The sequence below is a fragment of the Rhinopithecus roxellana genome, chromosome 5, assembly GCF_007565055.1.
Source record: "Rhinopithecus roxellana isolate Shanxi Qingling chromosome 5, ASM756505v1, whole genome shotgun sequence".
Classification (NCBI taxonomy): domain Eukaryota; kingdom Metazoa; phylum Chordata; class Mammalia; order Primates; family Cercopithecidae; genus Rhinopithecus; species Rhinopithecus roxellana.
The window spans coordinates 114,500,444-114,523,367 of NC_044553.1; the positions used below are offsets into that span (position 1 = coordinate 114,500,444).

General features: G+C 42.2%; 2 non-coding genes across 2 annotated transcripts; both read left to right on the forward strand.

The window, feature by feature from the left end:
- Window positions 1-7,602: 7,602 nt before the first annotated feature.
- Window positions 7,603-7,706, forward strand: LOC115897835. The gene has a single exon (XR_004057618.1). It is a non-coding gene; the product is annotated as a U6 spliceosomal RNA (small nuclear RNA).
- A 14,618-nt stretch (window positions 7,707-22,324) lies between these two features.
- LOC115897801 lies at window positions 22,325-22,431 on the forward strand. Its single transcript, XR_004057595.1, has one exon. It is a non-coding gene; the product is annotated as a U6 spliceosomal RNA (small nuclear RNA).
- The last annotated feature ends 493 nt before the right edge of the window (window positions 22,432-22,924 follow it).

A 22,924-nucleotide genomic window follows, 5' to 3' on the forward strand; every position in this document is an offset into this window, starting at 1 on the left:
ATTGTTCATTCAGCCCTTCATCAACACCTCCTGACTAAGCCACTTGGTATAATTACCTTCTTCCAATTAGAATCATTAGCATTTTCACAGCTAAAAATGCTAAGAAATTTCATATATATCATCAGCCACTTGCACTGAAGGGTGGAGACTGTGTTGAAGCCCCGCTCGGCCTTTGAGGTCTGGCATGGACTTGGGCTAGATCTCTCCCTTCCCTGTCCCTGCCTCCACCTTCGCCCAGTGGACACAAGATGGCTTCCACCAGTCATCAAATGCTATGGCCTTTTCTTACTAGGTCCTCATAATACCTGGTAGTGAGAGCAGGTGTTTTGCCCCGTTTTATGAATGAGGAAGCTGAGTCTCAGAACGACTTGGCGAGCCTATGGGTAAATGCATGGAAGAGGTCCCTGGATCCACAACTTCTGTTTGCTACATTCATCTGGACTCCACCCACGTTCTTGCACCTGCCACCATGGCCTGCCTCTCACTACCCTCATCCTTTTCTTCAATCATCTATGTCCATTCACTCTGGACTTCTCTCCCCAGCCACTTATATTCCACCAAAATCTGTCTCCTTTCCTTCTCCCACCTCTTCCAGGGCCTGGTTTGAGGCTAGATCCTTAGTCAAAGTGATTCTGCCTGAGACAATGATGGTCCAAAATGGGTTCATGAGTTACTACTTTCAGGAAACCAAACTCACATTTCGCATGCCTTCCTCAAGTCAAAATGCCACCCCCAAAGGCAATGACTCATGGGTGATGGAAATTTCCAGTACCTTGGCAGACCAGAGGGATGGTTGCTGCTGTTGGTGAAGCTAGCCTGTGGAGAAGCAGACAGAGACCTGAGTAAGCCCAGTGGCTGAGTCACCTGGGGCACATCAGTCTCCTCACTGAACTCAGTTCCTCTGACCCTCCAGTGAAGGGGTGAACCAGATGCTGGCTGACATAAACTCCAACCCATGTTCCATCTTCTCAAAAGCCCCAGCATGCACAGTCGTGGGTCTGTGGATCTTCCTCAAAGTATACTGGTATTTTGCCTTCATCTCTCCTACCTTCCTTATGAGGAGTTTCAAATTACCTAGAAAAGTCCTACTTGATCATCTCCCTTCCAATAGCTTGAATATCAGCCTTTTTTTTTTTTTAACTTTACCTTGGCTTCTGTTTTCCTGTTTGCTTCTTGCAGACAGAGAAGCCAGAAAGAGGGAATCAAGAAAGTGTTGAATTCAGCGAATACTTCTTTAGTAACAATTATCTGTCAGGTACATGGAGCAAATAAGAAGGAGCATGGGTCATGATTTTTGCCCTTGGGGCCCCAAACTGTAGTCCAATCTGAGGTGGGGCCAGATGAGGACCATAGGAGAGGGATGAAGCCAGAGCTGGGGGGGGGTGGGGTTGGGAGATTTGCTGGGCTTGGAGTTGCCCAGCAAGATAAGAGGGGCAACCCCACTAAAGACAGAAAAGTGAGTCAGTGTAGGGTGTTGTCTTTCTTTTGTGTTTATTACACAAACAAACAGCAGCAACAATGGAAAGCATGGGGAAAGAAATCATCACAATCTTCCCTGCTAACACATCACATGTTTTTATTTTCCCAAGTGCTTTTCCAGGCCCTGGTGACATTTATGCAAAAATGTTATGTTGTGGTAAACACAGCACGGACCTAGTTCCACATCCAGCTGTTCTCACTTAGCTGAGCATGTCTCTGTGTTGCTACACAAACTTCATCGGTTTAACAGCTGCACAATATTTCACTGGGTGCTTCCACTGATACCACCAACAATGAATGGATGTACTGGCTTCCTGAAACGTGTGTACTAATTAGTGTTGCTATTGTTATTTATTTTAAATGTTTATTCATTTGTTAAACATAGAATTGTTATATATTCTATATTTCCTTGATAAGTAGAAGGGTTGAACATGTATCAGTTGTTTTGTTTGCTAACTATGGCTCCTCTTGTTGGAATGATCTGTTTGGGTTCTTTAGTTTCCCTGGACCTGCTACGGTGTACATAGGGTGAGCAACATCTCTGGTTTGCTCAGGACTGAGGTGAGTTCCCTGGGCATAGGGCTTTCAGGGAGCCCTCCTGAAAACCCAGAATAAGTTGGTCACCCTATTTTTATATAATAGGCACAGCAGTTGTGCAGTTAGTTCTTGATGAATTCCATTCCATGCTCCCAAATAAGCCTTCCTTTCTTTCTCATCTGTAATAGTCATAACAGAGTCATTATAAGAAATGAATGAAATAACATAGTTCAGGCACTTAGAACAGTGCTTGGAACACAGTACTTAGTAAATTTAGGGGAAGAGAGTATAGCATATTGATTAAGATTTTGTCATGTAGAATCACACTGCCTACATTCAGATCCTGACTGCTTGGTTTCCTCCTCTGCAAAACGGAGATAATAATTACCTGTGTCATACTTGTTATGAAGATTAAATGAGCTAATCCAAGCAAAATACGTGGAATAGGGTCAGGCAAATTGTAAGCCCCTGGATGTTAGCCTCTCTTTATGGTAGTAGAAATGGCAGTCATACGTACCAACAACTGCCATTATTGATCATCTACTACATTAGGCACTGCTGGGGTGACCAGCTATCTCAGTTTGTCTGGATTTGTATGGGTTTAGCACTGATGGCCTCGTGTCCCAGGAATATTTCCATTGCAGGCAAATTGGGATAGATGGGCATCCAGGTACTGTGAGAATTTTATTTTATTTTATTTTTTGAGATAGAGTTTCGCTCTTGTTGCCAAGCTGGAGTGCAATGGCGTGATCTGGGCTCACTACAACCTCTGTCTCCCGGGTTCAAGTAATTCTCCTGCCTCAGCCTCCCAAGTAGCTGGGACTACAGGCATGTGCCACCATGGCTGGCTAATTTTTGTATTTTTAGTAATGATGGGGTTTCACCATGTTGGCCAGGCTGCTCTTGAACCCCTGACCTCAGGTGATCTGCCTGCCTCAGTCTCCCAAAGTGCTGGAATTCCAGGCATAAGCCACCATGCCTGGCCAGGTACTGTAAGAATTTTAAATGATCTCATCTTGTCGCCCAACATCCCTTCACTTTTACACATACAGAAACAGGGACTCCAAGCAGTTAAGAAGTTTGCCTGGATGACACAGGTGGTGAGGACCAGAGCCAGTTGGCCCCAGAAGCAGAAGTTGCCTCACTTCATGCGCAGCATCTTCACTGGGAAGGGGCTGGATACTGCCTGGAGGCTGTCTCATGGTCACCTGAGGTCATCTTTTTCTTTTTAATTGTGATGAAATACGCATAACGTTAAATTGACCACTTTATTTTGAAGTGTCTATTTCAGTGGCATGAAGTACATTCACAACGTTGTGCAAGCATCACCACTATTTCCTGACATTATCTTTTTAAAATTTTTTACTTTGGTCATGTGCTGACTCTTTCTACATTTATACCACCCTCACTGTGTGCACAGGAAACAGAGGGTTTTCCCTCCCAGGAAAGCTCTGTGAGCCACCAGTCACCCTGATGTAAGCTGAACATCATCTGCTTGCAGTTACACAAGTGCCAGTAATATTGAGTCTGTGGCTATGGCCTCACCTCTCCCATCTCCTCTTCCTCCTCTCAGTGTGTCCACTGAGGCATCACAAAGGACTCAGCAAGCTGAGATCAGGAATGAAGGGATCAGCATTGTTTCATGGAAAGTATTTGAAAGAGAGATGAGTCTGCGCTGCGTCTGGGCAGATGCTTTTGTTCAGGGAGGTGATGCCTCTGGCCTCTCTGTCCAGGAGACCATAAGACCCAGCACTGGGAAATCCTCCATCACACTCTGACTAAAGCCAAACCTGAAGCGTGTGAGTTTGGCCCAGTTCAGATGCTCCTGAGAACACAGCCCATCAGTCCCTGCATATTAAGGCTGCTCAGGGACTGGCAGGCAGCCTCCGGATTCCCATGAGGGTGCAAGACTCCGAGAGAGCTGCACCAGCAGTGGAATTGGGCCAAGAGTGAGGGTTGTCTTCCTTCCCCCGAGTTTCTACCACCCACCCTTTCTTTGACCTCTCTTCAGATCTTTATCCCATTCATCTTTTGCCTTCTATAGACCATGGACTCCTGGAGGGCAGGGGCGCCATCTCATTGCTGCCTGTGCTTGAGCATGCAGGTGCTCAATCCCCTGCATTGCCTCAGAGAAGAGCAGATGTCTTAGGGGTTTGGTCCTGTGCTAACTATGGCAAAGGACTAAGAATATGAAAATAATAATACTAAGCATTTTCTCTCTTTTCTTTTCTTTTTTTTTTTTATTTTTTAAGACAGGGTCTCATAAAAGACAGGTCTTTTGGGCTGGAGTGCAGTAACACAATCACAGCTCACTGCAGGCTTCAAGTCCTGGGCTCAAGCAATCCTCCCACCTCAGCCTCCCAAGTGTGTCACCAAGCCTGGCTAATGTTTTATTTTTTTATAGAGAGGGTGGTCTCACTATGTTGCCAAGACTGGTCTTGAACTCCTCAGCACAAGCGATCCTTCTGCCTCAGCCTTCCAAAGTGCTGGGATTACAAGTGTGAGCAACCACTCCCTACCTAAATACTTCCTGTGTGCCAAACTCTGTGCCAATGCTTTCCATCAGCTGTCCTCACCACAACCCCATGAGGAGGTTCATTCCCTTTTTTAACCATAGAAAAACTGGAGTGAGTTCAGAGGAGTGTGACAAGGGATGTGAGTGGCCTTTGGGCTGAGCTTACTGGGTGATAAGAGAGGCCTCCCGGGGGCAGGATGCCCACCCAGGCAGGCTCTGAAAGGGAGAGGTTGCAAGAACTGCAGCGGCTTGCGGAGGAGAGTGTGCCATAAACAGAGGCCTATAGAAAATAATTATTCTTGCAAGGGCTGTGGGGCAGGAGGGGCAGAACTCCAGGTGCTCAAATTCAATTCAGAACAGAGGCTGGGAGGCCAGGCATGGTGGCTCGTGCCTATAATCCCAGCACTTTGACAGGCCAAGGTGGGTGGTTCATTTGAGGCCAGGAGTTTGAGACCAGCTTGACCAACATGATGAAACCCCATCTCTATGAAAAATACTAAAATTAGCTGGCCTGGTGGCACATGCCTGTAATCCCAGCTACTCAGGAGGCTGAGGCAGGAGAATCACTTGAACCTGGGAGGCGGAGGTTGCAGTGAGCCGAGATTGCACCACTGCACTCTAGCCTGGGCGACAGAGTGGAAAAAAAAAAACCCAAAGAACACATGCTGGCAAGGTGGCAGCCTCTGGGGGACGGCATTGGTTGGGAGGTGAGCTGCACCCCGAAGATGTTGTTCTGCTCTGTAATTCTGGGCTGGGCTGAGGATGTGGTCAGAAAGAGCCTTTACCCAGAGGGAGCTCAGAGGATGAGCAAAGAAAGAGCAGCTTCCTGAAGAACATTTCCATTGTTTACTCACTATAGCTTAAGCAGAAGATGTCTGGTATGGTGACTTTGCCTGGAATAACTTGTAATTGACACAGTTTTCACGACCTTCTCCTGGTTTCCCCTCGTTTTTCTTTTTCATTAACAGAATAGTGATGAGTAATTTTATCTGACTTCACTGTGACATCAACTGGCACATCTCCTAAAGTAGCCTTTTGTCTACTGACTGACCTTCAGGGGGATATATTTATATTTATGTCTCATTTATTCTCCTCCTCTGTGGATTGGGGTTTTCCAGGAGAGAAGTAAACTCCACTTTAGCAGAACATGGAAAATCCAGTTGTTTAATAGGCGACAAATTGCATTTCCTCTCTCTTTTTTCAAGAGATGAGCTGTTAAGAATCACATGTTAGGAATGGTTGTCATGCTAGAAATACATGACTCCCAACGTTTACACCTTGTGAGTTTCTAGGGTATGTTTGGCTGCCATTTTTACCCGTTTCTTATTTTATTTATGTTAATACTCTGTGCCATTTGGTCCACTACACCTGAACATGTATTTATGTCCATCTGCATTCATTGATCACTCAGCTCTTTACAAACAGGCCCCTGTTCATGCAGTCACTTTCCATTATCATGCATTGTGCTTCAGCGGTACTGGATCACTTACCGCTTACCACTATCCAGGTACTCTGGGCTCTCTCCCCTACTATGTCTTTGCCATGCCATAACCATTGCAAAAAAGAAGAAGAAGAAGAAGAGAAGAGGAAGAGGAAGAAGAAGAAGAAGAAGAAGAAGAAGAAGAAGAAGAAGAAGAAGAAGAAGAAGAAGAAGAGGAAGAAGAAGAAGAAGAAGAAAGCCTTCCTACTTATTATCTGCCTTGATCATGCCTATAAATCTATTTGGCACCAGTTTAGCCCTGCCCCTTTCTCCTGGAGACCTTCACAAGCCTCTCGTCTGGTTATAGCACCCTCCATTTCCCTCAGTCACATGCTATCATGATCGTGCTTGTGTGGGATCTCCTTGAAGGCAAAGACCTGAATTTGTGTCTTATTCATTCTTATATCCCAGGACCATTGCATTGCATAGTGCGTGGCATGACATAATTGCTCAATAAATCCATATTAAGTAAAAACAAAACAAATATCTCTATAGAAAAGAATTCAATTCACTATGCCACCTTCTCCATGAAGACTTCTTTGATCCTTTCAACCTGGAAGACATTTCTACCTGTTGGCTTCTGTTCACTCCACCTGTGCCTCCCTTTGAACCTGATACCCTTCTGATTTTCCATTCTACCAGCGAACTGCCTGGCACTCAGAAAGCACTAAGTGGTCAACAAATGAAAGTTAGTTGAAAATGGAACTGAATTTGCTCACAGTCATACCAAAACAATCATTCTGGAATACTCTTGCATCCAGGCAGCTTTTCCCTCACATTGTGAAAATAACATTCCTAGGAATCCAGAGAAGAACTTCAATCCTGAAACAGAATATTCGGTGTGGGTAGTGTCTCCATCTTTCCCTGATTGTAGAGGTACATGCAATTTCTTGTTGTTGTTGTTGTCTTGAGGTTCTCAGAATTTTAAAGGCCTATGGTTGGGCTTTAAGGAACTTGAAAAGTCATCTAGCCCTTTAAAGCCACTTTATCTTAAGGGTTTAGAAACCATTTCTAGAAAGACAGATCATTCATCAAGATAAGTCAATGGCCAATAGAGTGGGTCCCATCTATACTAACTCTCTCTGTATAGACTTAGTGAGGGCTGATCAAGCTATGATACAGAGTAGGGCTTGATTGCTGAGCCTGATATACAGGAAACAAGTAACTTAATAAACGCTCCTGACTGAGTCTAGGAGGCGAGCATTATTCTCCCTCTTATTGATGAGCTGCAAAGCTCACAACCCTCAGAGAGTCTAAACCAGTCCAGGATACTGGGTCAGTGCTCTGAAGAGAGGAACCAGAAGTCCCGAAAAATGCTTGGCCTGACTGTGGCCTTGGTCTCTTCCTGATATTCTCCTTCATCGTGTCTGGGTCTGACTTAGGGAAAAATCCTCAAGTGCTGAGGGAATAGTGAGTATTTAGGAAGGACCATTCAGAACATATATACTGAGTTCAGCAAGTCACTATCATAGTCATCAGGTCAGGGGTTCATGAGAGTAGTGAACTGACACTACTTGCCCACAGTACAAGGCCTGACACCTGGCAAAGACTTCCCAATCCACATTTGTTGGGTTGATATCGAGTCAAGTATGCACACTTCACCAATGTGCTTGTCAAAACTGGAGTGATGCAGAGAAGATGGCAAGGTCCCTGTGCTAGGATGACATGCAAATCCATAAAGGGATACAAACATACACAGGAATGCTGGGCGCAGTGGCTCACACCTGTAATCCCAGCACTTTGGGAAGCCAAGGCAGGCAGATCATTTGAGGTCAGGAGTTCAGGACCAGCCTGGCCAACATGGTAAAACCCCCCGCATCTCTACTAAAAATACGAAAATTAGCTGGGCATGTTTGTGCACACCTGTAATTCCAGCTACTAGAAGGCTGAGGCAGGAGAATCACTTGAACCCGGGAGGCGGAGGTGGCAGTGAGCCGAGATAACGCCACTGCACTCCAGCCTAGGCAACGGAATGAGACTGTAACTCAAACACAAACAAACAAACAACAGCAACAAAAATACACAGGAAAATAGTATCAAAACCCCAAAAGGAAGAGTGTTTATCAATCTCAGAGGAGTGATTGCCACAGGGACCAGCACTAGGTGGGGTTCAAAGGAAACTTGATGTGTGTCTATTATGTACTGTTTTATTTCTTCTCTTTCCTTTTTTTTTTTTTTTTTTTTGACACAGGGTATCACTCTCTCACCCAGGCTGGAGGGCAGTGGGGCCTTCATGGCTCACTGCAGCCTTGACTTCCTGGGCTCAAGCAATTCACCCACCTCAGCCTCCTGTGTAGCTGCTGGGATTACTAGCATGCACAACCACTCCCCAGTAATTTTTAAAATTTTTTTGTAGAGTTGAGGTCTCATTATGTTGCCTAGGCTGGTCTCAAACTCCTAGGCTCAAGTGATCCTCCCACCTCTGCCTCCCAATGTTTTATTTCTTAACCAAAAAAAGAAAATAAAGGAAGAACTGAAACAAATACGATAAAAAGTATTTATTAATTGTAGGCAATGGATACATTGGTATTACATTAACCTCTGTAATTCTCTGAAGATTTGAGTTTTTAAAAATAATATTGCAGCAGTATGCTACAAAAGTCATTATTTTTGTTTCCTTTTTGGCTCCAGCATGGAGGATTCCCAAGACTACTGTCAAGTTCAATGATTTGGTAGAAACTCGTAGAACTCAGAAAAGCTGTGATACTTACAGCCTCAGTTTATTAGAGTGAAAAAATACAGATGAAAATGGCAAAGGAAGCCAGGCTTGGTGGCTCACGCCTGTAATCCCAGCACTTTGGGAGGCCGAGGCGGCAGAGCACGAGGTCAAGAGTTCAAGACCAGCCTGGGCAACATGGTGAAACCCCATCTCTACTAAAAGACAAAAAAATTAGCCAGACGTGGTGGCAGGCACCTGTGATCCCAGCTACTCAGGAGGCTGAGGCAGGAGAATCACTTGAAAACCCAAGAGGCAGAGGTTGTAGTGAGCTGAGATCATGCCTTTGCATGCCTAGGCGACAGGGTAAGACTCTGTCTGAAAGAAAGTAAGAAAGAAAGAAAGAAAGAAAGAAAGAAAGAAAGAAAGAAAGAAAGAAAGAAAGAAAGAAAGAAAGAAAGAAAGAAAGAAAGAAAGAAAGAAAGAAAGAAATGAAGGAAGGAAGGAAAGAAGGAAGGAAGGAAGGAAGGAAGGAAGGAAGGAAGGAAGGAAGGAAGGAAGGAAGGAAGGAAGGAAGGAAGGAAAGGAGAGAGAGAGACCAGGACAGACCAGGTATGAGCTTGCTACTGTCCTCTCCTAGAGGAGTTGTACAGAGAGTACTTAATTCTCCCAGGAACAATGTGTGGTGGTACACACAAAGTATGGCCAACCACAGAAGCTCATCAGAGAGTTTTGGTGTCCAGGGTTTTGTTATTCAGTCTCTGGCCTTCCCCAAGGTCAAACACAGTGCAGCCTAAGGCCCGCATCATAAATCACATTACTAACATTAAGTCATCTGACGTCGTCCAAGACCTCAGGTATACAAAGGCCGACCCTTTCTTTGGAATGTGCAGGGGTTGAGCACCATAAGCCTGTGAGTTAGCCCTTTATTACACAGTCCCCAGACAAGCCAAAGTGAGATACAAGATCTCTGTCTGGATTTGCAAAAGATTTTGTGACCCTCAGCCAACTACCTACCTCAAGCCTATGGAACATTTGGAGAGATGGTGGTGGTTGGAGAGCCTCCAGTTTTCTTAAGCTCCTCACTTCAAGCTTACAAAAATGGGCTCCAATCAGACCACTGGAAATCACAATATGTGTCTCTTGAACTTTCAGAAACCAACAGACTGGTGACTGATTTGCACCTGAGATAGCTAGTTTAGGAAAGACTGGCTTGTGGGAACTTGGCTCTGGGAACAGGCTTTGGGATTTGACTGCCCTCCCAGATTTTGATGAGACAAAGAATAGGTGCATATTTCTAGTGGAGAGAGGAAGAGCAAACCAGTTCGGGACCTTCTTGGAAGCTGTGGGACTGGACCACAGTATTCTTAGGGACTAAGGAAGGCGCTGTAAGCAGCCAGCCAGAGGAAAAGGTATCAGCCCAAAAACAGGAAGTGGAGGGGTTTTTGAAGAATCTTTTAAAGTCCCAGGGAAGAGAAAGAGTTAACTTTGAACCCTGCCAAGTCCGCGGAAGACATAAGCCAACTCACTATAGTAGTCAACTTTAAAAGTTCCTGGCCTCATACAGTTGTGCACACCTGTAGTCCCAGCTACTTGGGAGGCTGAAGAGGGAGGATGTCTTGACGTCAGGAGACTGAGACTGTAGTGAGCTACAATTGTACCACTGCACTCCAGCCTGGGCACAGAGCAAGAAGGTGCTTAAAAAAGAAAGAAAGAAATTTCTGTCCATTTTCTCCTCTACATTCTGCCCTGATCTAACTTCAGAGAGTCAGAAACTGGTTAGTAGGGTGCATGAGAAGAACTAGGTGAAGAAAGAGAATTTTCTTTTGACTACAGGCCTGTATAGGTCAAAGCTGAGGAAGTAAAAACATTCAACTTTGAATGAAGTGCAAAATTCTAATTATTAATGAGACTAGAGATTTTAATTAATAACCTGGTACTATTTGGGAAACAGAGTGACAAGAGAAACTTTTTCACTATTTTCCCTCCTCTGTGCTTCAGTTCTAGTAATTTCCTTAACTTGTCTCCAAGTATACTAATCTTATTTCCTGCTATGTGCAGTCTGCTGATAAGTTATTCTAATAAATTTCTAATTTCAGATATTGTTTTCTATTGCTAAAGTGTCTACCTGGTTTGTTAAGAATATAGTTTAGTTTTCTATTGAAATGCTTATTCTTTTACCCATTTCATACTTTTTCCCTCTGTTTTCTAAAAAATATTAATGAAAAGAAGTTATTGTGTGCTAACTTCAATACTAGGGTCATCTCTGAGTCTGCTTCTATTGACTGTTTCATTTCTTAGTAATTGGTCTCTTTTTTCCTGCCTTTTTGTGTGTCTGATAATTTTATTGTATGCCAAATGTTGTAGATAGTACATTGCAGAGGCTCTGGATTATGTAATATTCCTTAAGAGACTGTTAAATTTTGTTCTTGCACAAAGTAAAATCACCAAATGATCACTTTGATCATGTTGAGACTTGAGGATTGGTTTTAGGCTTAGTTAGGGCAAGTCTTTTATAATTTTGCCCTAGTTTCTAAAGTGTGCCCCTTACTTCTAATAAATGGTTCTTATTCCTATGGTATGATCTTTCTAGAGTCTCAACTGAGAGTTCACATGTTAACCAAGTACGTCTACTCTGGGTACTCCTGAACTTCAAAATCTTCCCAGCACTGTCCAGTACTGAGATCTTTACTCTCTAGCCTTCTGGTCACCTGGAATCTCAGCCTACCCATGCATCTTGTACGATTCAGTCAAACATATGATGGAATTTGTGTGTGTGTGCAGGTTTTTTTCACTCCTTTTCTGAGACTTTCTTCTTACAAATACACTGACCCCAGCAGCCTACACAGTCATGAACTCTAATCTCTATTTCTTTCACCCAGCAGGATTCCTGCTTTTTGCTTGGGTTCTGTTTCCCTGCACCATGGCTTGGAGATAATTTCAAGAGTTTCAGTCCAATCGTCAAATGTTCCCTCTGTCTAACTCCATATAAAGGCTGCAGAAAGGACAGAAATTGGGGAGGGGAATTGCATAGTTATCCCAGAAAGGCAGTAACCCAGATAGAAAGGGGAAGAGCACTGGGAATTAAATATAATGAGAGCAGTTTTCATGTGTTATGGTATATCCAGATATTGAAAGATTTTGGCTCTAGTGTAGAGAACATAATACCAAGTTAAGAAAAGAACAAAGAAAAACCTGGAAAGATATTCCTGTTGAATTTCCGTTAGACTTCTCAAATTGACTTAGGAATTGTGCATTTGAATATTAGTTTCAGGTTTAAATCTGAAAGGGTAAAGTTTCTAGCAACCAATAAGGACAGAGAAGGTATAAGTATCCACCTACCTCCTCCATCCTCTGAAACAGAAGATAACAAAGAGTTTGAAAAGATAGGAAGACATTTTGGCTTAGTCCAAGATTTGGCAACCAGCTCAGGAATGTAAGGACCAAAATGATCAAAAAATCGAGCCATGGGAAACAGCTGAAAGAAGAGACTGCAGTTGTTTATTAAAGCCATTACAGTAATTTTTGATGTTTAAGATTATGCAAATGAATTTTGATCTTTTCCAATAGGAATATGAACAGAAGGAATAAACAAGATATTTAATTTTAAAAAATACAAATGGCAAAAATCATAAGAAGAAAAGTTTAAATAAAAGCAGATAAAACAACTAGTTACTATTTTTTAAACCTATAAGCATAGCATAGAAATTAAGCATGGAATAATTTAAATAACCAGCAATTCAAACAAGACAAATGTCCCCAAATGGGTAGATTGCTTAAATAAGTTATGATGAATTAAAGAGCTGTATGGATATGATCTTATCTTGGCAGAAATAGAATTATTTGAACATATATGCATATATATATATATACATGTGTGATCTAAATAATATATGTTAATGTGTTAGTGACAGTTAACATTACAGAGTGGGATTATGAGTTTTCTTTTTGTTCTTTTGCTTGTCTGTATTTACATATTATAATGAATATATGTTGTTGTAACAAGAACTCCTCTCCCATCAACACCAAAAAATCTGGTATTTTTTATGCATGAAAATTTTTTCTTACTTCAAATTATCAATTTATTTTACACTAATTATACCTACTTTGCTTGTTTGGCTTTATTTACACTTTGTGGACAGGGGTAAAGAAATGTCACTGTTTTAACATCTGTAAGATGGGGATAATACATATCTCAGAGGGTTAGTGCCTATGTCTAGCGATAAACTTTTTGCTGTTGAAATCAAACCCCACTGTTGAATTTAGATTGTTTTGGCTGATGAGGGCCAGGAGAGGAGATCAAGATAGCTTATTTGACCCCACTGTCCCCTCCGAGCCACTCCAGTTTTCTCTCCTCCTTCCTTCACAACACCCAGCTCCTTCCAACTCATTCCTTCCAACTGTCTGACCTGGCACCTACCCCCTGAAGTCACCAGCTGATTTCCTGGTCACTCCTGTATTTATAAAGGAATTGAGTTGGCCTCCTGGCTTACTGTCTTCCTCTCTAACCTCAGGTGGGCTTTAATTCTTGGTGATTTCAGTCTTAACTCTTCATTCCCTTAGCCCTTCAATTCCTTAACCTCCTTCCTCACCCCAGCACAACCCCTTCTTCCCATTGCCATACTTTAGACCAAGTACTCCTGGTAAATTCACCTTTTCTGAAACTTTCCTTTCAAACATCTTTCTCTCTTCCAAGCTTACTTTCTCTAATACCCTACTTCAACAATTATTTGACTAAATCCATTGATTTCCCCTCCTTTTCCACATTAAATTTTCAGTATCCCATTACCTCCCTCAAGTCTTCATTTCTCATGATTACAATCAGTTCCTTAAAATGCCTTCATCTCCTCTGTGCCTTTTTCCCTTTATCATATTTACCTGGCAGAACTCCAACCCTGAGTGAATGCAACTCTTAGATTTCTTTGTACTAGTATCCAATTATCTGTCACCAGAGAAAACGCGCAGAACCTGGGTGACCGGTTCAGCTTAGACTTCATAACCACAAACAAAACAGGTAACCAACACCACGTGGCAAGCCCGTTCCATTTCCTTAGTATATTTTCTTTTCTTTCCCTTTATATCACGTTGATAACCAGGTGCACCTTCAGAAGTTCTGTCCACTGAGAGGCTATCTGTTCCCTTGAGGCTGTTTTCAGGGCCACTCCTGAGTGGGACAATAGTGGCAGCAGTCCATCTTTGGCTTGAATCAACATACTGAGCTGACTGATTCATGATCCAGGTTTGGATTTTTCCCTCCTCTATCAGTGGTTGTGGAGAACCTTCCCCAGGAGGTCATGGCGCAAGCAATTGCCTTGGTGCAACAGAAGTAAATAACTTAGTTAAAGCCATGATAGTAATTTTTGATTTTTAAGATTATGCAAATGAATTTTGATCATTTCCAATGGAAATATGAACAGAAGGAATAAACAGGATATTTAATTTAAAAATACAAATGGCCAAAATCATAAGAAAAAAGTTTAAATAAAGGCAGAATAAAACAACTAGTTACCATTTTTTAAACCTATAAGGATAGAATAGAAATTAAGCATGGAATAATTTAAATAAGCAGCAATTCAGACAAGACAAATGTCCCCAAATTGGTAGATTGCTGAAATAAATTATGATGAATTAAAGAGCTGTATGGAGATATATATACACACACACACACACACACACATATACAGGTTCACACACATATATACACACATATATACATATACACACACACACACACACACACACACCCCTATATACAGGTTCTCGCTCTGTCACTTAGGCTGGAGTACAGTGGCACGATCACAGCTCACTGCAGCTTTGAACTCCTGGGTTCAAGTGATCCTTTCACCTCAGTTTCCCAAGTAGCTGGGACTACAGGTGCACACCGCCACACCTGGCTAATCTTTTTATTTTTATTTTTTGGAGAGATGGAATCTCACTATGTTGCCCAGGCTGCTTGTGAATTCCCGGCCTCAAGCAATCCTCCTGCCTCAGCCTCCTAAAGTGCTAGGATTACAAGTGTGAGCCACCATGCTTGGCCTAGTAGATGTTCTATTTGTAGAACTTACTTGTGCACTGCAGACCTGTCCAGGCCTGATCTCAAATGTACTATTTTCATTGCGCACTGCTGTTGCACCCATCCTACCTAACGACTTGTTGGGTGTGCCAGTGTCCAAACCCTAATGCATGGTCTCAAATGGGACCCTGTAACACACAGGATCTGCTTCTCAAATGGTGACAAATTCTCTGCTGCAAATGGCATGGCCTTGCTCTAGAACCCTGGGGCGCTGTGCTGGACCTCCCTACCTCACACAGTGTCCTTACCTACTATGAAATCCTTTGGTGCCACGGATTAATTACAGCAGTGATATGGTTTGGCTGTGTCCCCACTCAAATCTCATCTTGAATTGCAGCTCCCACAATTCCCATGTGTTGCAGGAGGAACCCAGTGGGAGATCATTGAATCATGGGGGCAGTTTCCCTCATACTGCTCTCATGGTAGTGACTAAGTCTCATGAGATCTGATGGTTTTATACAGGGAAACCCCTTTCACTTGGCTCTCATTCTCTTTTCTTGTCTGCCACCATGTGAGATATGCCTTTCACCTTCCATCATGATTGTGAGGCCTCCCCAGCCATGTGGAACTGTGAGTCCATTAAACTTCTTTCTTTTGTAAAATTGCCCTAGTCTTGGGTGTGTCTTTATCAGCAACATGAAAATGCACTAATACAAGCAGTCACATGCTGCAAGTGGCAAGGCTGGTTGTATCACATCCCGAATCTAGATCAGTATTCTCCACTGCTCTGGGCTCTGGTCAGGAAGTCCCAGCCATTGGAATTGAGTCTCGTCTCTCTTATGGGACTGTGATAAGACCCAGGAGGCACATGGGCAAGAAAATGAGAGGTGGAGACATTAGTTCCTGATGGCTCTTTTTTTTGCCATTTCCCCCCCACCCCAAAACTAGTATGTTTTTTTTCATACAATATCTGTTTCAGTAATGGCCCATCTCTTTTCTCCTTTGTAAATAGAGTGTACCTTTCCTTTGAGCTGTCCCTCCAGATATGTACTATTCTGTGTATCCCACCTCGACACTAAGTATGTTTCAGTTTAATGACTGACAGCACATTGAAATAGCTCATTCATCTAGGATATTCTTTTCAACATTTATTTGTATTGGATTTAGGAGGAACTTAGAATTCCTGTGTTAGCAGTTGGGAATGTAAAGTTAATTTTTTTGTCATCTGCCATTTCTTTAAAAAGTCTAGGCCAGCGCTGTTGGATAGAAACACAATGTGAGCCACATATATAAGTTTACATTTGCTAATAGCCACATTACAACAACAAAAAAAGAAAAAAGAAAGAACGAAAGAAAAAGGAAACAAAGAAACAGGTGGAAGCCAGGGAGCCAGGTGATGGGGCATGTGTCTATAGTCCCAGCTACTCAGAAGGCTAGTGTAGGAGTATCGCTTAAGCCTAGGAAATTGAGGCTGCAGTGAGCCAATATCACACTACCGCCCTCCAGCCTGGATGACAGAGCAAGGCCCTATCTCTTAAACAAACAAACAAAAACTTACAGAAGGAGCAGGATTGAAAAAACTAAGTAAATAAATAGGGAGAGGGAGAGAGGTGAAGTCAATTTTAATTTTTTTTTTTTTTTTTTTTTTTTTTTTTTTTTTGAGAAGGAGTCTCACTCTGTCACCCAGGCTGGAGTGCAGTGGTACAATCTTGGCTCACTGCAACCTCCACCTCCCAAGCTCAAGCGATTCCCCAGCCTCAGCCTCCGTGGTAACCGGGACTACAGGTGCGTGCCACTGCCTCCTACTAATTTTTGTATTTTTAGTAAAGACGGGGTTTTATCATGTTGGCCAGGCTGGTCTTGAACTCCTGACCTCAGGTGATCTACCCGCCTTGATCTTCCCAAAGTGCTGGGATTACAGACGTGAGCCACTGTGCCTGGCCAATTTTAATATATGTAATCCAAGATATCTAAAATGTTTTCTTTCTTCTCCTTTATTTTTAAATTTTTTAGGGACAGGAGTCTTGCTCTGCCTCCCAGGCTGGCGTGCTGTGGGGCAGTCATTGCTCACTGTAGCCTTGAACTCCTGGGCTCAAGAGAACCTCCCATCTTAGCCCCCTGAGTAGCTGGGACTACAGACATGAGCCACCATACCTGGCTTAAATATTTTCGACATTTAATCCTAGCCACCTTTCAAGAGCTTAATAGTTGAATGTGGCTAGCGGCTATCATATTGGAGAGTTCTGATCCAGACTCATTCCCAGTAATTCTTCATATCCATGCAGAACTTTAGAGGCTACAAAAATCTCCCTATACCTTCTCTAGTTTGTTTCTTGAAAATGTGATCAATGGATTTATGACTTCCGTGTTGGAGATCAGAAACTGAAGATCAGAGATATGAACTGATTTTCCCGAGATAACCCAGCGAGCCTGAAAGTAGCAGAGGTGGAGCCCAGATCTGGCCATTCAGTCTAATTCTGCAATGAACAGAGCAGTAATTCCTAAACTTGTCTGTATACTCAAATCACTCGGAGATCTTTAAAAATTTCCTAAGTCCAGCCACACCCTAGATGAATTAAATCTCAAGACCTGGAGTGGGACACAGACATCATTAGTTTCTGAAGCTCCCTGATGGTTTCACTGGGCAGCCACTTTTGGGAATCAGTGGTATACATTCTTGTTCCTCAAAGTGTGGCCCGTGGACTCATAGCATCAGTGTCACTGGGGAGCTCGCCTTGTCAGAAAGTAATCTTCTCAAACCTACCCCAGACCTAATGAATCAGAACCTGCCTTTAACAGGGTCTTCCGGTTGATTCCAGTGCACGATAAAGTTTGAGAACTCTAAAGCATAGCGTACTTCTTTTAGATGAAATAAAATATAGTCCAGTACATTTTCATTATGGGGTTTATTGAGAAAGGCAGTAACCATGGCTTCATATTGGTAGCCATTACGCTTTCATTAAATTAATATTATATAATTAGGGTGCTGCTTTCTTGGTTTTATTATGACTGTATTTCTGAATGATTATTATACACTCCCTTTCTATTACACAGAATTGATCTAGGAAGACTAGAGAAACTGCCCTGAATCTCTTTCCATGCATTTCTCTCAACCTTTAAATGCACCTTTATTTAACAACAGAAGTTCAACTTTTTCCCCCTCATTCAATCAGCAGACTTTTACCAAGAACTTATACTGTATATGATGTTGAGAGGTGAGATGAGAAATAAAAAAAACTGCTTCAAGTCTTTTTGTATGTTTTTTAAGAGGCTTACAGTTTGTAGCAAAAACCTAGCACATGCACCCAAATGGCTCTAAAATAAGAGAATATGAGGCACATCATGAGGGTGTGTAGACAAGGTGCCCTGTGATTCAGGAATAGGAGAGGCCACTTCCTGCTACTAGGATTAAGAAAATTGCCATGAAGGAGGTGGCCTTTGTGTTAAAGGATTTGGACATTCAGTGGGGAGGGAAGCTGTCTTTACAAGAGAGAACAACCTCCCAGATGGCTTCAATCATTAGGTGAATACTGATGTGTATTAGTCAGAATGCCTGGTAGTAAGGGACTGATATCCTACTCAACCTGGTTAAAGCTGGAAGGAAGATTTTGGGCTCAGAGAATCTACAGATGGAACAATCAAACTGTGGAGAGGACTCTGGAACATTGGGAACCACAGATTCAAAAGCTTCCAGGACTCTTTCTTCCTATTTTTTTCTTTATGTCAGTTTCATCTTTTCTTCCTTTAGTCTGGCTTGCTCAACATGAAAGAAGCATGGCTGCAAACCATTCCTATCTATTTATTTACATCCTATACCTTCCAATACCAGAGAGTGAAATCCCAGATATTTGGTATCTGCTTCAAAATAATATGACAAGGGAGGAAAAAGATGGACGTATGGGTGAACCAAGATTGGCCAATGAATCATTGTTGAAGCTGGGTATTACACAGATGGGAGTTTGTTATGCTATTCTGTTTGTTTGTTTTTCTAAGACCCATGACAACACACTGAATGTTATGCTATTCTGTAGACTTTTGTACATGTTGGATGTTTAAATTTTAAAAACATTACCATGAAGGAATCATACTTAGCTTCTCTTGAGTCAGACACCTGCCTCTGGATCAGGCAGCAGTGGCCAGGGGATGTGGTGATGTGGTGATGGAGGAACTCAGCAGCTCCAAAGACAGCCTCATGGTGGGGATTGTGGGGGAGCTATTTCCGGAATAAAGGAGGCTCTATTTTCAGAGGAAAGGAGGGGAGGCCTCCAAGGCAGAGATGACTGATTTATGGTGACTCCAACTTGTTATTACCAGCCTCCATTTCTCTCTCCTGGGCTCTAGGCCCATATTTCTGAGAATCATCAGATTGTCCCAACTGGATGTCCCTGGGCACCTCTAAATTGACACATTTAAAATCAGACTCTTCATCATCTGGTGTTCCCGCAGTGTTTTCATCTTCCACTCAGTACTCTAACCAGAAATTTCTGAGTCATGTTCAACTGATCCTGCTTCCTCACAATCCCCATATTTCAGTTTTGTCATATCTACTTCTGAAATAATGATTGACTCCATCCCTTCCTCCTTATTTCCAGCTTCACTACACCAGATCAGAAGTCTCCTAACCTCAAGTGCTCCAAAGTCCACACCACCTCATACAACACATCACAACTTTCTACAACACCTATTTAATCTTTTCATCCCTGGGCTTCAAGTCTTCGAGAATTCCTTGTGGTCTCATAACAAACATGAGGTGTCATGACCTTAAGCTCTTATAAAGTTGTCAAAAATCGGGTCTTAGATTACTTTTAAAGCTTTAAAGCTTCTCACCTCACAGTATTGTATACAGTATAAGTGCTCAGTAAAAGTTTGCTGATTGAATCAGGGGAAATGAAAGTTTAACTTTTGTTGGAAAACAAAGGTGCAGTGCCATTTAAAGCCATTTATACACAATGGGCTACACACAACATGCACATCTAATTCTCCTGTACTTTTGCTTATGGTTCTTCCTTCTATTAATTTATGAGTTATAATTAACAAATAATTGTGTATTTTTGTGAAGTACAATGTAATGTTTTGATCTCTAATGTATGCATTGTAGAGATTAATCTAGCTCATTAACTTATCTATCACTTTACCAACTTACCACTTCTTTGTGGTGAGAATATTAAACATCTATACTTTTAGCAGTTTGGAAATATACATTATTATTTCTTTTTTTATGTGGTTTTTATTTTATTTGACTTTTTTTTTTCTTTTTTGACATGAGGTCTCACTCTGACACCCAGACTGGAGTGCAGTGGTACAATCTCAGCTCACTGCAGCCTTGGTCTTCCACGCTCAAGTGATCCTCTCACCTCAGCCTCCCAAGTAGCTGGGACCAAAGGCACGTGCCACCATGCCAGGCTAATTTTTAGTATATTTGGTAGAGACGGAGTTTCACCATGTTGTCCGGGCTGGTCTTGGACTCCTGAGCTCAAGAGATCCACCCACATTGGCCTCTCAAAGTGCTGGGATTACAGGCATGTGCCACCGTGCCTGGCCCTGAAATATATGTTGTTATTAACTGTAGTCACCATGCAGTTCAGTAGATCACTACGTTATTTCTTATCTCCAGTCTAAATGAAAGTTTGTACCCTTTGATTAACATCTCCCCTTTCTCTATCCCTCCATCTTTGTGAAGGCTCTGGTACCCACCCTTCTTCCTACTCTCCATTTGCATGTGATTGAACTTTTTTAGATTCCACATATAAGTGAGATGATACATTATTTGTTTTTCTGAGCCAGGCTCATTTCACTTAACATGATGTCCTCTGATTCCATTTGTGTTGTCTCAAATGACAGACATTCCTTGTTTTTTAAAGGTTGTGTATAGTATTCCATCGCGTGTGTATATACCACATTTTCTTTATTCATTCATCCACTGCTAAACGCTTAGGTTGCTTCCTATCTTGGCTGTTATGAATAATGCGGAAATAAACAGAGGTGTGCAGATCTCTTAGATGCTCCAGTTCCAATTCCTTTGGATATATACCCAGAAACAGAATTGCTGAGTCGTATGGTAATTCTATTTTTGGTTTTTTGAGGAACCTCCAGATTATTTTCCAAAATGACTGTACTTGCTCCTTTTTGATTATGAACACGTTGGCTCAATTCTACAAGATTGGGCTTAAAACTCACCTCCTTCAGGAAAAGTCTCTGACTTCTTCAGTAGTCACTTCCTCTTTTGTGCTCTTAGATGCCCTTTTAGTATGGCACTTCTAATGCCATGCAGTAATTATCTTTTTTTTTTTTTTTTTGCCTTCATATCCTCCTCCTTGGCAAAAGCCCAGTTTTAATAATCATGATGTATCTCTTATACATAATGCAATGAGAAAACATTTAAAAAATAAATTTGAAAGCTACAACACAGAATAATAGGTCCTCTTGGTTACAAGGGATCCCAGCATTCTAGTTCAGCCATCTGTGACAGATTAGACTTTGACATAATCAGCTCTAGTGAAGGCAACCCTCTCCTGAGGGAGCCCATTCTATTTCTGGAGAACTCTTATAAGGTTCCTCTTTGTTCTGACCCTTGAATCCTTCTCTCTGTAGTTCTTGCCAATTAGTCCAAGTTCTATTTCTTGGAACCTCCTGAATGACTGTTGGACTTCAGAAATCAGCTCTCCTGTTCTTCAAACTAAACATCGAACATTCTTTCAAGAACTGCTCACAAGGCACAGGTTGAATTTCTAAGCTCCTGCACATGCTTCAGCTTGTCTCAGTCTCTCTGGATATGTGGCTCCAGAATTGTGTATGATACCAGGTGTGGTCTGACTGCAACAGGACATCAACAAGGAAGACTCATGAGTAAGAAGACTCATGAGCAATATTGAAGGCACGGCTGATGTTGTGCAACGAGATACCATTTTCCATAGCCAAGCAGAACAGCCCATGATGAAGAACAAAGGAGACAGGTGTTTGTGTTTTTATTTATTTTGAGAGAGGGTGTTGCTCTGTCACCCAGGCTGAAGCACAGTGGTGTAATCACGGCTCACTGCAGCGTCAACCTCATAGGCTCAGGTGATCTTCTCCCATCTCAGCCTTCCAAGTAGCTGGGACTACAGGTGTACACCACCACACCCAGCTAATTTTTTTCATTAATATTTTTTGTAGAGACATGGGTTTTGCATGTTGTTCACACTGGTCTCGAACTCCTGGGTTCAAGCGATCCTCCCACTTTCTCCTTCCTAAGTGCTGGGAGGGATTACAGGTGTAAGCCACTGCACCTGGCCTGTTTGTGCTTATTCAGGGCTATGGATTGGCAAGGTAAGAATAGTGGAGGATCACAGAAAAGGAACCTCTCTGAAATTCCATTTCAAACATGTATATCATCTTCTTCATACTATCATCTTCAGAACAGTCCCCACATTCTTCAAAGACTTTGGCATCTAAAGTGAATTTGTTCAGACTTTCCCCTGTATGTTTTCAGAAGTTACTGATTTTTAAAAAATTTATCCCTTCTCCTTATTTGATGTGGCAAAGAGAAAGACACTTTTCACATTATTTTCCTAATAATATATTGCTTAAAATTTGATAAACTAGTAATTCCTTTGAAATTACATGACAAAACAAACCTTATCTCATTAGACTTAAAAACATAAAATAGTGCCTGCTTCAGCAGCACATATGCAAAAATTAGAATGATACAGAGAATATTAGCATGACCCCTGCATGAGTATGACACACAAATTTGTGAAAAATAAGAATGAAAACATAAAATGGAGTGTCCAACTCACTCATGATTGGTGTTGTTCTGTAAACATGGGAGAATCAGACCCCAGGGCTGGGTGCCATGAAAGAAGGAATGGGCTTCATGGATCTCTACTCTTCACTCTAAGATGATGGGGGGTGGGAGGTGGGGATCAGGGAGATGTGTGGAACTCTCCCTTCCTAGAGTGCCCATTTCAAAATTACAGCAGGAGCAATTTGTTAGACACAAAGAAGAAATTTCTGACTATCGGAGTCTCCAAATATTGCAACACTTCAACAACGTGAAACATTAACATCCTGTGAAATAGCAAACTGACACATGACTTGGGAAGGAATGTCCCTCAAGAGGGCTGAGATTAATATTCGTGTCCTGGAGACAGGGCGACCAAATCAGAAGGGCTTTAGATTGAAATTAGAAGAGGAGACAAACACCTAGATAGACTTGTGAAACCAGTTTTTATGGAAGACAGGTGTGACTTCTACAGGAAGAGCCTT